Below are 16,103 nucleotides of genomic sequence, written 5' to 3'. Positions count from 1 at the left end.
ATGAGGGAAAATTTAATTTCTGGGGGGAGAAAAGCTTTGAATCAGAAGCAAGAAGGGAAGTCAGAAACAAAGAATATATCAAAAATCAGGGCGCCTGGGTGGCTCAGTTGGTTAAGCGACTGCCTTCGGCTCAGGTCATGATCCTGGAATCCCGGGATCGAGTCCCGCATCGGGCTCCCTGCTCAGCAGGGGGTCTGCTTCTCCCTCTGACCCTCTTCCCTCTCGTGCTCTCTGTCTCTCATTCTCTCTCTTGCAAATAAATAAATAAAAATCTTTAAAAAAAAAGAATATATCAAAAATCAGGCTAGGTTAAAGCAGCAGATCGAAAAGTCCATTAGACAAATAAGAACCAAAGGATACTTGTACCAGGAACGAAGCCATGGTACCAAGTCCAGTGACACACAGTCAGAAATTTACTATCCCCAGCAGATGCTGAAAAAAAAAAAAGTAAGAAAAGGAATGTGAGATGCTAGCACCAAAGAACCGTGATAAATGGTCCAAGTTGAGTCATTCCAGTTGAGTATTTAAATAACCCTTTTAAGGAGGTTTACAATGACAAAAGCTGAGCTGAGGGTGGAGATGGGTATTAATAATAGATGGTAATGATAACAACAATTCCCCTATCACTACTAATAATAAATAGCAGCCATTCCACAAGAACCCAAAAAATCTAAAAATTAACAATAGGTTGATAGAATTTACTATTATAATTTTTTTAGAGGGGGTGGAGAGGGAGAGGAGACAGAGAATGTTAAGCAGGCTCCATACCCAGTGTGGAGCCCAACACAGGGCTCACTCTCATGACCCTGAGGTCATGACCTGAGCTGAAATCAAGAATCAGTCACTTAACTGACTGACCCACCCAGAATTTGCTATTATAATTTTTAAATGTAAAGTTTACCTGATATATTTAGTCAAGTGCATAGTTATTAGTGTACTGAATAAATTATAAAAATTATAAGAAGTTTTAGTAATTATTGACATGGTTAAATTTATGGTTTCTCTCTTGCCTTGTTAGTCCAATATCTATAATTACCATTAATTCAATCAGATGTCCCTGAAATATCTAATCATAACAATTACAATCATATTTATCTTACAAACACTCTAGATCTTAACATCCAGGGCTTAGAATTCTTCAACTACTGGTCATTCCCACCAGAAAAGGAAATGTCCCCCAAAATATGAATGCCAATGATGGAACTTGGGACAGAGGGAGAGAAAAGGGGGAAAAAAACAAAAAGAAAGCAATAGTAAATAGAAATAAAATAGAAATAGTAAATAGAAAAATGATGAAGTGTGAGGAAGGGGGCTGACCTCTGTACATGTCCGTCCCTTCTGACTAGGCTACCAAAAGTAACAACATCGTCCCAAAATGTCACTCTATCACCTTAAACAATCCTGCTGGGAATTGGAAGTTTCCTCAGGCTGCATACTACACCTAAAAAAAACCATTAGCAAAAATATTCCAGCAACATAAACCATGTATTAGTAAAGAATAAACTACCTATTATCCCTCAAGCATGCTCTCTGTGAGCATCATATGAAGATGAATAAAAAAGCTCCTAGTTACAATGAGCTGATAGGAAAGCCAGAAAGATTATGACTAATATTCATTGTTGTTGTCATTGTCCTCACACATTAAATATGCTAAGTTCCAAATATTTCAAAAAAATTTTGACCAACTTTATCTCCATACAAAATTAAAGAGCTTAATCTACATTCTTTTTTTTTAAAAGATTTTATTTATTTATTTGAGAGAGAGAGACTGAGAAAGAGAGCACATGAGAGGGGGGAGGGTCAGAGGGAGAAGCAGACTCCCTGCCGAGCAGGGAGCCCGATGCGGGACTCGGTGCGGGACTCGATCCAGGGACTCCAGGATCATGACCTGAGCCGAAGGCAGTCGCTTAACCAACTGAGCCACCCAGGTGCCCCTAAAGAGCTTAATCTACATTCTGTTTGTTGTTTGTTTCTTTTTCTTTTTGCTTATTTCTCTTTTGCTTGGTTTTATTTTCACAATAATAATCCCTCTCATCAAAACTTAAAAGATTGTTGCCCTGTGATTGTTTTTTTGTTTTGTTTTGTTTTTAATTTTTTTTATTCTTATGTTAATCCCCATACATTACATCATGTGATTGTTTTTAATTATTGTTTTATGTTTTAAAGTGTATTCCCCATTCCTGCTCCTAACATGCTTACACTGATTCTCCTAAAAAATAACAGCTATGAATTCTGTATAAGATACAAAATAATCATAATCATAATCATAATAAGCAACTCCCTAGCTCTGGAGTGGGGGGGGAACCCACAGCAAATTATGGAAAGAGACCTAATGGAGCAAGTAACAATCATAGAGTACGTTGCTCCTGTCCTTGTGGCCTTATCCTGAAGACAGCCCAGTTGCAGTGGGATGACGAGAAAGGCATATAAACTACAGGTAAACTTTGACCTCTTTTTGGGTGAGTCTCTCCTAACCCCTTACCTACATATGTGCAGGACAGATTGAAAGCAACTTGCAATCGAGTCTTAAAGAATTGAACTGAGATCTGAGAATTGAACTGAGATCTGAACTGACCACCAGAGATATGATAGTCTGCATTTTGAGTCCAGTCAGTTCAGGTATCTACTGAAACAAAAACACTACTGCATTTTATAACAGAATTGAGAATATCTGTATCATAAATCACATCTACGATATAAAATACAAAATCTTGTGTGGCGTAGTCAACAATAAGAAGGAAGAAATTATTAAATCATACGACAGCATGGGTGAACTTTAAAGCATTATGCTAGGGGAGAGAAGTACAATATAAAAGACTGTGTATTACCTGACTCCATATCTAGAAAATTCATATCTGTAAAAGAAATAAATTAAATTGATATTTAATTGTGAAAATTTTATCAAGAAAGTTTATACATAGAACAGCTTATTCTTATACTTAGAACAGGTGTTTCTGTAAATACGCAACGACACTCAGCAAAAGGCATCAATCAGTCATTTTGAAATATTATAAAATAAATATCTCACAGAAGCTGAATCCACTCCACTTCAAAAGTATACACAATTACCACAAATTAAGATTTCTTAATGTCAAACATATATGCGTTAAAATATTATTATACAGTATATTCAATTAAGTGCATCTAGCAGTTTGGGAAAATAACAGTGTTTAATTGTCTCTTTTCACTATATGTAAAGATTAATTTTGGAATGTTTTATATCAAAGCAATTTTGGTTTTTATTCTGAAGAAAAGATACACAGCATCACATACTAATCACTAATGGTAGTCATTATGAAACTCAGATTCCTACTGATAAAAACAATAAAGTGACAAAGAAAAAAACAGATGTCAAATGAAATAAGAATTAAAACATTAGAATTTATCATTTATTTCTTATCTCTCCTATCTTCCTAGTCCTGGCAAAACAGAGCATTAAAGGCCCATTTATTTAATATTACTGGAGTTTTAAATAATTTTAATGAATGTGTATCTTATTACTTAAAATTCACATATGCCATTCTATAATTAAGTATGCTTTGAATTTAAATCTACTAATTTTTTTCATATTCATGGTTTGAATCAGTTTTTTACAATCTCTGTATAATCACAGCATTTTAGGGGACAATGAATAATTCAATTTCTTTATATCTTTCAAATATCCATTTTGTGCTAAACTAAGTGAAAAATCATCAAAGAGAAAAAGCTTATATTTTCTAAATAATTGCCACTAATCTCTTGGCTAACATGGGAATTTAGGGCACCATAAAAAATAATGCATTCAAATTTTTTCAAACTTATAAAACTCCAATTTCACCTTAATTGTTCAGAACACACAGAGGCATAATGATAATATCCAGTATTTAATTTAGTATTTTTAAATTGTATAACCTTTAATTTGGCTTTCTGTGAAGTTCTACCTTGCTCATTGCTTTATACATCAATATAGATGTATAAATAGAGGTCCACTCTATTCTCTGTTTGAGATAGTAGTCTACTTAGAGCTTCATTTTCCCCAAATCCACCTGATGTCTAGCTTATCTGACAGTAAAGGAATTTTTCCTTTCTGTTTTCTTTTTTATGTAAAACATGTAACATAAAAATTTACCATCTTTGCTATTTTTAAATGTACAGTAGAGTAGCATTAAGTATATACATCTTGTTGTGCAAGAGATCTCTAGAAGCTTTTCATCTTGCAAAACTGAAACTCTATGCTTATTGAATAACTCCCCTTTTCCACCTTCCCTCAGCTACTGGAAACTACCATTCTACTTTCTGTTTCTAAGAATTTGACCCTTTAGATAACTGATATAAATGGAATCATGTAGTATTCTTCTTTTTGTGACTGGCTTATTTCACTTAGCGTAATGTCCTCAAGTTTCACCCAAATCATAGCATATGACAGGATATCTATTTTTTTAAATGAATAATATTCCATTGTGCATATCCTAATACTTTATCTGTTCATCCCAATGGACATTGATATTGCTTCCACCTCTTAGCTATTGCAAATAATGCTTTAGTGAACATGGGTGTGAAGATGTCTCTTCAGGATCCTATTTTCGGTTTTTATGAATATATACCCAGAGATGGGATTGCTGGATCATATGGTAGTTCTATTTTTAATTCTCTGAAAAACTTTCATACTGTTTACCATAGTAACTGGACCAATTACATTCCCACCAACAGTCCACAACAGTTCCAATTTTCCCATATGCTCACCAAACTTATTATCTCCCCCCTTTTTTTATAATGGCCATCCTAATAGATACAAGATGATATCCTATAGAGGGTTTGATTTGCATTTCTCAAATGATTAGTGATGTTGAACATCTTTTCTTATACTTCTTGCCCATTTGTATATATTCTTTGGAGATATGTCTATTCAAGTCCTTTGCCTATTTTTAAATTGGATTATTTGGGGTTCTTTGTTGTTGAGTTGCAGAACTTCTTTATATATTCTGAATATTAACCCCTTATCAAATATCTGCAAATGTTTTGACCCATTCTGTAGGTTGCCTTTTCACTCTGTTGATTGCTTCCTTTTTTTTTCTTTAAATATTTTTATTTATTTCTTTGAGAGAGAGAATGAGAGAGAGCAGGAGAGGGGGGAGGGTCAGAGGGAGAAGCAGACTCCCTGCCGAGCAGGGAGTCCGATGCGGGACTCGGTCCCGGGACTCCAGGATCATGACCTGAGCCGAAGGCAGTCGCCCAACCAACTGAGCCACCCAGGCGTTCCTGCTTCCTTTGTGGAGCAGAAATTTTAAGTATGATGTCCCATTTACCTATTTTTCCTTTTGTTGCCGGCACTATTGGTGTCATATGCAAGAAATCATGCCAAATCCAATAACGTGAAGATTTTCTCTTATATTTTCTTTTAGAGGTTTATAGTCTCAGGCCTTGTGTTTCAATCTTTAATCCAGTTTGAGTTAATTGTTATGTAGCTATAAAGTAATGGTTCAACTTAATTTTTTTGCATATGAATATCCAGTTTTCCAGCATCATTTGTTGAAGAGATGATCCTTTCCCCATTGTGTAACCTTGGCATCATTGTCAGAGAAATCTCTTTTATGTCCCTGGGAGCTTTTCCTAGTTCTAGAACACACAATTTCTGGTTTTAACATATGCCAGTGAAGGAATACCTGAATATGAATTTGAATGATCACTTCTATCTGGGAAAAGGCAGGATCAGCTGGGATCAGATTCCCTCAGTTTAACTGAGTATGCAATGTCAGCTGGTATTGTAAATATCTGAATCAGAGAAAATTATAACAAATCATCAGGTTAACTTTCTATAAAATATATTTAAATTGCCCCAATAATATAAGCATTATAAGATAATACAAGCAACATAGAAGTAATATGTGATTTTTTAAATATATCATTTCTATCTAATTGATTTAATTATTCTGTCTATATGTAATTAGGGACTTACAGAACTGAAGACTTTCCATTTTGCAATTAATCAAATAGGGTTTTTACTTGATTTGTACCACAAAAGCTCTACATCTGTTATTAAAGACTTCCATATTTATTAATAGGATGAATCCTATGATGTTGTTTATACTTAGAGTCTTATATAAAACATGAAACACGCAATGGAGATATAAAGATATCAATTTTTATAAAAACAAACAAAACCTACATGTCCCATGAGATGAAAGAACAGATACCATACCTGCAATGGTGCACACCAGAGTCTCACCCATTTTAAAATTTTAAGAAAAAGGATACAAGTATTGCCTCTTTTAATCAGAAAAGGCATAGAGTTAGCTTGCGAAATCTGAATGTCTAGTTTTCTCAGAACCTCCACTGTGTCATAGTAAAGAAGAGCAGAGAAAATTATGCTATCCCAAATTCTGAGTTCCGTTCCTCCTTTTGGGATTGATCATGGACACCAGCATTTTAATACTCTAAATTTGCTGGAAGGGAGAATACCTGCATTTAGAAAGCTCCATGTGCATATGTTGTGAATATTACCTAATATTCTCAGTAGAGAGAACAATTGGCACATTTGTGACTTATCCTTCTGCTTATGTGTTTATACAAAGAGCTAAATGCTACTATATCAGCTTTATGTTTTGATCACAGGTGTTAGCATCAGAAAATGGTGAATAATCTTGACTCCCTCAGGTGAAATGCAACTTGTGAAATTCAAACCTACTTGTGATGTTCAAGAACTATTTCATAGACTAATGATCGTTAACTGCCTATTCGTTCATAACCTGTGAGTTAAATAAAGAACGTGTCTGTGGTTGGAAATATAAAGAGAAAATTTATTAATTTGCCTGCTATTTCCTTATTGCATACTTTAATTGGTCTTACGGACTCAATTATGAATATGTTGAATGGTTAACTTTCTAGGATATCACCAATCAGTTCAGAGATATCTATAGCTCCCTAAAACTTAATTTCATGACTTTCTGTTGGATTCATTCTCTCAGCTTTTCTTTTCTTTTTCTCTTTTTTTTATTTTTTGGTTCTTACACAATTTGTTTAATGATATTTTGCATCTGTTTGCAAACCTAACCAGAATCAGCAGAGAATCCTGAAATGTAATTAAATTTTGGAGCTATTTCCTTTTTGATCATTAATGTTTTATCCCTTATTGAAAGACAGGGTTTACTGCATTGCAAGATAATTACCTTAACAGAGATTCATAAAGAAGCAATATTTTCTGGCAAGAAGTTAGTCATTCTTTTGATTAATACAATTATTCAGAACAACATGTCAAGGGTAAGATTCTGTGATATGAGTAAATCTTGTTATGTGGAATCATGATATAATTCTAGTTAAAGGAATACTTTTATGTCTAGTTTTTTAGTTTCCTTTTTATATTTGTTCAATTCTGCCTGAATAGTATTAAAAGGGGAAATTTTAACATAGAAACTTAAACTGTACTAACTCTAATTTTCACTTTTCTTTACAACTCATGTTTATGATACCAAATGTAAAACTCTCTCTAGATTCTTGCTCTGTAAAATGATATTCATGGACAAGCAGCATCTGTACACCCTAAAAGCTTGTTTAAACACAGAATTTCGGGTCTGACCCCAGAGATACTGATTCAGAATCTGCATTTTAACTTTATTCCATTTTATTAAATGACAGATGCCAAACAGATATATATCAACTGCCCCTGATTCCAGAGAAGTTTTTAATACAAATGTTAAACCAATTGAGGGAGAAATTTAATAACCAAGAGACAAGAAAGAATGTGACTGTCAATGGCTTCTGGCATTTAGTTCTTGATCTGGAATAAAGGTTTTTGATTTTGAACCTGTCCATGTTGAATCATCTTCCGTTTGATCCGGGGTTCTTAGGAAAGCTGTCTCCTTCATGACACTGTCAGTTTCTGGACAATTTGAGAGATTCTCAGTTTTAGATCTCTCATCACTAAAGAAGTCAAAGAGGTGATGTAAGATGTTTTTCAACTAGAAGCATAAATTTAAGGTTTAATTCCTAGAGTTTTTACCTTAAGAGGGCTTTATGTCTCCACATTCTGGACTTTGATCTTTCATATACTACTGAAAGAATGGAATCAAGTGGGGCTTAAATAACACCACACAAAAATTATTTTATAACAGTAATTGAAGAAAATAGTTAATTAAATTTTCATGAATTTTGTTTGATTCATCTGTTTTAGAAGCAGATTTACACAGCTCAAAACCCACTGCATACCTAGTATAAATAGATATAATAAACTGGAAGGTCTAAGTATGTATGAAGACAATAGTTGAAACAGTGTGTGAAGTGCATCTTTGCAAATGCCTTCTTGGGTTCAAAGGCTAAATTTTCTAGCTCACAAATATTAATATAGTTGCTTCTTTTACTTCTGTTATTTTTTAAATTGTTCATAAGTAAGATTTTTAAATCTTAAGAACTGTAAGTATCTTCTAGATTTATTGGTTTCATAGTAACTAAGACAAACCTTTGAGGCCATGCTCCCTTCTCATTGCAAGGAGTAAAGTAACAAAAGCTTTATTTGGGTAGTCTCCAAATAAAACTATTTTTGTGCCCTTATATTTCCAAAACATATTCAGTTGGAAGATCTACAGCTCTGCCAAGAGGGAAGAATATGGAAAAAAATACAAAATTCAATCAGGCTGTAAAGAGATTGATGAAAAACTTAACTACAACCTTAGTGACATGTGCAGTGGAGTGAAGATGCTTATTTATTCAAAATAGAAAAAATTATGATTTAAGGGTCTGAATGGAGGCATTAAGCTGTCTCAGAGCCAAATAGAAATATATTAAAATGTCTTAAGAGAAACAAAGAAATACAAAATGCAACCAACAGTGAAATAAAATAGTTGAAATTTTAGTGGTTTCAGGATTCCATTTACTCAAATCAAAGGATTATATAACCATATATAAACAAAAACTGTGAAAATCAACTCCTTATAAACAGTATAGAATGTAGTGCTCTAAATCCATAGCAACCACAAAAATGGTTTATCATGTCCATCAGTAATGTAGAATCATCCTGACAAGTGCATTATGTTTGCACTGGAAGCAAGCATAGTGTCCATCAGTAGGAAAATGTTTGATTGTATTGTACAACTTTCTTAGAAAGTAGAATTTTGCAGATATACATGAAAAAACACCATAGCCCTGATCTCTTGAGTAGCATAAATAGTCATGTTTTATTTTTCAGTGACAAAAGCAAATTCAATTGTGATGTGATGAACATGATGTTATTCATGTAAAAAAAAAACAAGGTAATGGAGATTGACTATACAGTACTCTAAACTGGTATGAGAAAGGACATCAGAGGGGTGCCTGGGTGGCTCAGTCGTTAAGCGTCTGCCTTCGGCTCAGGTCATGATCCCAGGGTCCTGGGATCGAGCCCCGCATCGGGCTCCCTCCTCCGCGGGAAGCCTGCTTCTCCCTCTCCCACTCCCCCTGTTTGTGTTCCCTCTCCCGCTGTGTCTCTCTCTGTCAAATAAATAAATAAAATCTTTTAAAAAAAAAAAGGACATCAGAGGTTTGTACATGATAAATGTTGCTTTTTTGTTTCCCTCACATTGAATGGATCATGGCAAATGTATATTAATTCTGTAACTTTTTATAGGAAATATAAAAATTGTCCTTAGAATTAAGGTAGTAAATTTAACTTGAATATAAGCAAGCTTTCAGATAAAACCACCAGTTTGTAGAGATACAAGGGATGGAACAAGTAATTTTTTAAAAAATAATACTTCTAAGCTTAATTAAAAGAAGAAATAAAAAGGTAGGCAAATATACAGGTTTATGTATTAGAAGAGAATCAATATTGTTAAAATACAAATCTATGCAAATTTACCTATAGATTCAGTGCAGGTATGTGTGCATGTGCATATTATGTGTATATAAATTGACAAGCTGATTCTAAAATGAATTTGGAAGTTAAGAAATCTTGGATGGGTGGTACAATTTTTTAAAAGAAGAACAGAGTTGGAGGACTCATGGTATCAAACTGAATACTCACCATACTTAATACAGTGTGTAGTGTCTTTTTGGTACAAGGATAGACAAATGCACCAATGTTCAGCAGGGAGAGTCCAGGATTATATATTCGGTCACATGGGCTCTTGCAAAGGTGCTAAATTGCAAGTGGATAAACATGACCTTTTCAATAAATAATGACAGATTAATTGGATATCTATTTGGAAAAAACATTAGCTCATATAAACACTAAAATTTACACACAATGAATCACAGACACAAATGAAAAAAGCAAAATAATAAAGCATCTAAAAGAAAACATAGGAGAAGGCCTTCATGACCACTGGTTAATGAGAGACTCTAAAAAGACTGCACTAAAAAAATCCATTAAATCTACTGAAAACTGAAAAGGCAAATCAGATGAGAAAAAGATATTTGCAATACATATGTTTAATACTGCTATAGAGAATACATAAAGATATCCTGTAAATCAATGAGAAAAAATGTATAATGTAATGAAAATGCTTCGATTTCTGTTCCCCACCAAGATAGAATAACAGGGAAAGATTTACTCTCTTGTTTTAAACAATTAGAAATATATGAAACAACTAGAATATGAAGTCCTCAACTACATGAAGAAACTGAACAACTAAAATATAGGAAACAACTAAAATGTAAAAAAATATTTAATTGTCATTTGACGATTAAACCATGCTGGACTGTGATCTCTTGCGAAAATGGAAAGAAAAAAGTAAGCCCTCTGATTGCACCAGCTTACAGCCTAGATTGACCATCTCACTGAACTGATGAGTCAGAGATTACAAGTCAGGAAACCCAAAGCAGATCTACTTCACCACTTTTTTATTTCTTTTTAAGAAAGGTAAAAGTTATGTCACAGTCATTATAAAAGTGCATATATTTAATAATAGTGACATAAATACGGTCCTCTTCTATGACCAGGTCATACAAACAGAGTTGACTCTTTCTCTTGGACTTTTCACATGAGGATAGTTTAGTCGTTTCCTTCAGTAACTATAAGCTGACTAAAATCATAGACACAGACCAATGAGAGACAGTCTTGGGTCAAATAAACAACATACTTTATACTTAGAAAAGGGATAATTAAGTTTTCCCCAGAAATATAATAAATGAATAATTTAACATCTTTTCTTTCACTTGATTTCATAAATTTGTCAGGTGCTGACCCACGTAAGTTTAAGAGCATGGAAATAATAAAAATTTCAAGATGGTGTTTATCATTCAAGTGAGAGGCATTGGAAATGATAGGGAGAGAATACACAAGAAGTTTATCAATAATAGTAATGCGTTATCTAGCATTCATATTATATTGCTGGAAAAAGAAACTCCAAAATACAGTAATATAGTAGCTTAACTAAGAGAAATTCTTCTTCCTCCTCCTCCTCTTCTTTTTCTCCTCCTCCTCCTCCTCCTCCTCCTCCTCCTCCTCCTCCTCCTCCTCCTTCTTCTTCTTCTTCTTCTTCTTCTTCTTCTTCTTCTTCTCCATCTTCTTCTTCTTCTCCTATCCTCCTCCTCCTTCTTCCTTCTCCTTCTTTCCTCTCCTTCCTCTTCTTCTTTCTTTTCTTATAATTCTCCTTTTCCTCATTCTCCTTCTTCTTTCTCCCTCTCTGTCCCCCTCTCTCCCTCTCTTTCTCTCTCCATTTTTCACTCTGTCTCTCTTTCTTTCTCCAGTGTAAATGGCAAAGTCCTGTGTTAATATGGGATCTGGACAGCACTAATGAACAAGACGCCTTTAATCTAATTTGCATTTTTGAAAATCTCACAAAACTACATCATTCTACTAGCCCATAGGAATGGGAAAAAAGAAAGGAGATATATAAGTTATTATCCTTTTTTAAAAAATTAAAGTTTGAAGGATTTATAGGTCACTGCCTCTGTTATCATTTCACTGAGAATCTAATCATATAACCACATCAAGCTTCTATATAGATTTGAAATTCTAATATTTAACTGTACATTTGTGTGCAGAGCTAGAACTTTTATTACCATAGAGTAGAAGGGAAAGGATATGGAAGAGAGAATAAGCAGTCTCTGGAAAAGCTAGTGTTTTAGATCTTTAGGTGAGTATTGGGTTTATGGGTATTTGTTTATCATTAACATTTATTAAACTACACATTAGATTTATATATTAATTATTATATAAGATTTTAAAATTGAAAAACATAACCAACTTTATATAGACTAAGATCTATGACTCTAATGAAACAAAATTAGAAATCAGTAATAGAAACATAGGTAAAAAGATACTAAGTTTTAGAAACAACAATAACTATTCTATTAAATTAAAAGTGAGTTACAGAGGAAATCATAAGAGCAATTACAAAATCTATAACATTGAATGAAAATTAACCACTGTATATGACAAATTTTATAGAACATAAATATTTACTTAGAGGTGATTATATTATCATTTATCAGAAAATAAGAAATATTGGGGAAAGTGATCTAAATATTTAAAGTAAGAAGTAGGGAAAAAAGGAAAATTTAAATGGACAAACCTAAAGACACAAGGTAGAGATCAATAATAAATATAATGGCTAAATTGACATAATAAGTGATAAAAATAAGAAAATAATATAGAAAATTTATCTTATTCTCCTAAAATTTATTAAAACAGTTAAATTTTTAGTGAGTCTGATGATGAAAAAGAATATTTGCATAAACAAACTAAATGAAAAAGATATATATAACTCCATATATATATTATATATATATATATATATATATATAAAATGGAATACTGACATAAATAGAAAAAAAATCTCTCAATCAACAATGACTATTAATATAATTATAATTCAAGAAGTTTTTCTCTTAAAATTCCCAGATACATGCACCTGGGTGGCTCAGTCCATTAAGCGTCCAACTCTTGATTTCTGTTCAGGTCGTGATCTCACGATTGTGAGATTTAGCCCTGCATTGAGCCTCATGTTGAGCCCTGAGTTGGGCCCAGAAGTGGGCATGGAGCCTGCTTAAGATTCTCTCTCTCCCTCTCCCTCTGTCCTCCCTCCCACCACACTTACGGATACTCTCTTTCTCTAAAAAAAAAAAAAAGGAGATACAGATGGTTTTAAAGTGAGTCCTATCACAATTTAAAGATGCACATGTACATATTGTACAAGTTAGAGCATAAAATAAGTGTGGAAAAAAGAAAATTTCTCAAGTATATGGAGTTATTCTAAGCTTATAGTGACAATGTTACAGGGTGCGGCAATCTCATAAATCACAAAACAGACCCATGCACATAAAAAACTGGCATTACAAATCAGTGAAACAAAATGATGAACTATCCAGGGCGCCTGGGTGGCTCAGTCGGTTAAGCGACTGCCTTCGGCTCAGGTCATGATCCTGGAGTCCCTGGATCGAGTCCCGCATCGGGCTCCCTGCTCGGCGGGGAGCCTGCTTCTCCCTCTGACCCTCTCCCCTCTCATGTGCTCTCTCTCTCTCTCATTCTCTCTGTCTCAAATAAATAAATAAAATCTTTAAAAAAAAAATGATGAACTATCCAATAATGCTTAAATAAATGGCATCTCCATGGATGGAAAAATTAAATTACATTCCTCATCTGAACATATATAAAAATCAATTCCATACACAATAAAAATATAAATATTAAAACTGAAAACAAAGCTATTACAAAAAATATAGAATTCTTTATAACAGTAACATATAATAGAAATACATTTTAATACATATTATAATATAAATAATGTTTAATTATAAAAAAATGTGTATATTATAAATTAGATAGATGATAGATTCACGAAAATGTAAAGACTGCCCACATATTGGACAAAATAAATAAAAGGTAAGTGTAACACTGATAGTTGACCATAAATTAATATTTAGACTATATAAAGAAATTTGTCCCAATCAATAAGAAAAGACAAACAACCCAATTTTTAAAATGGGAGTAAAGTTTCAACACTCCATTCATAGAGGAAATCTAAAGATCATAAACCTTTGAAAAAATGCTCAGTCTTGCTAATAATTAGGAAAATGCAACTTAAAACAATAGTTTTAATACTGTCATATTAAGCAGATTGGCATAATTATAAAAGACTTATAATATGAAATATCAATGAGGCTGTGAGGAACTGGCAACATTTACATTGTTAGTAGCCCTATGTAAGCTGGTAAGAATTTTATATAAAAACTTAGTCATATGTAGTAAAGGGAAGAGGCAAATTCTTTATGGTCCATTAATTCCATTTGTAGTTGTGCATCAAAAGAATTTCTTGTTAATGAGAAAGAGAAAATGCAAAAAAGAAGCAAAGTTAATTGCATAATTTTGATATGTATGTATATGTATGTGTATATATGTATGAATGTATATATATGTATATGTAATGTATTATCTCATATAAATCATTTACAGACTCATAAATAGGGAAATTGGTAAATAAAATAACATGTTCAGATATCAAAATAGAAGACTGTAGTTGAACTGAATGTCCTAGGTACATAAATAAATAATAGATACATTTTAAAGCTTAATGTTACAAGTTACACAATAACGAATAGCCCATAATAATATTTATGCACATTTTCATAAAGCTACAACAACAAACTCCAATATTACATATCATTAATGTCTATATAACTATAGTAAAATTGAAAGCATATGTTGTAGTGAAATATTTAACAGCCATAAAACAGTGGTTACTTCTAGAGTGTGAATAAGGCGAGTGAGATCTTTTAGACAGAACTCTAGCCTTAATTTTGATGTTTTATATTCTTTTAAAATATTGATCTGAAGCAAATATGGATAATGGTAAGATTTGTCTATCAGTGGACAAAAATTTGCTTACCATTATGTAACATTTTTAAATATTTGGAACATGCTATATTTATGAGGAAAAATGCGAGTTTTATTTCTCTTTGAAATATTCTATCATTAAAAAAGGAATGAAAAAAGTGAAGTGAATTAATGAGTTAAGCTTCCTTTGTTAGATTCTCCTTGGAGAAAGGCTACCAGGACTTACCACGTTTTAGAAGACAATTATATAATTGCTATTGGTTTGTAACACTGTAAACCTCTAGAGTCCTCCTCTGCTTTCTGTCCTGTTCTCCACTCTATTTTAGTTTGCTGAGTTAGCTGGTTTGGTTATATAAATTTTTTACAACTTTTCTTTTTGCTCATTTCTTTTTATACTGCTCTTTGTCTTAGATGATATCAACCTATTTTATAGGTTTCATCTCTGTTGTTTTGATTATTGTATCTTCTTTCTCAACTTAGATGTCCCCCCACTAACTGTACCATTATATTTTAATGTATACTGAAGTTTTATTTTGTCATTTTACTCTTTATATGACTGGCTCAATATTTTAGCTTCAATAATATTCCCATTGTGGGGCGCCTGGGTGGCTCAGTCGGTTAAGCAGCTGCCTTCGGCTCAGGTCATGATCCCAGGGTCCTGGGATCGAGTCCAGCATCGGGCTCCCTGCTCTGCGGGGAGCCTGCTTCTCCCTCTCCCTCTGCCTGCTTCTCTGCCTACTTGTGCTCTCTATCTCTCTGTCAAATAAGTAAATAAAATCTTTAAAAAATAATAATAATAATATTCCCATTGTGAATTTTATTTACTTCTTATAATGTTGTTTTTGTCACCTGCTTTTGTTATTATCAATTATGAAAACCATTTTGGAATAGGAGCACTGTTGGAGATAGACCATGCCCTAAGGGATATTGCATACATTTTTTTTCTAAATACCCTATGCAGAATCTGTGAACATCTTACTGTTGATTTCTACATTCCCCTCAAAAACGAATCATCTGAGTTTAAATTTCTTAAAATGAGTAATCTAGCAGAGGAAACATAAAAAATACCTCCATAGGAGCACCTGGGTGGACGGTTGGTTGTGTGACCAGCTCTGGATTTTGGCTCAGGTCATGATCTCAGGGTCCTGAGATCAAGCCCCATGTCAGGCTCCGCACTCACCAGGGAGTCTGCTTGAGATTCTCTCTCTCTCCCTCTGCCACTCCTCCCCCAGCTCTAAATAAATAAATAAGTAAATCTTTAGAAAAACAAAAACAAAACACCTCCATAATCCTGCTTCTAGTACAATGCGCTATGGCATTAGAATGGTATTTTCTTTTTACATAAAACATTCCCAATCCCTTTATGAAACATATATAT

Source organism: Mirounga leonina, unplaced genomic scaffold (genome assembly GCF_011800145.1).
Source record: "Mirounga leonina isolate KUSES-001 unplaced genomic scaffold, KU_Mleo_1.0 Mir_170, whole genome shotgun sequence".
NCBI lineage: Eukaryota > Metazoa > Chordata > Mammalia > Carnivora > Phocidae > Mirounga > Mirounga leonina.
The sequence above is the reverse complement of the archived record's forward strand: the minus strand, read 5'-3'. Positions refer to the sequence as shown.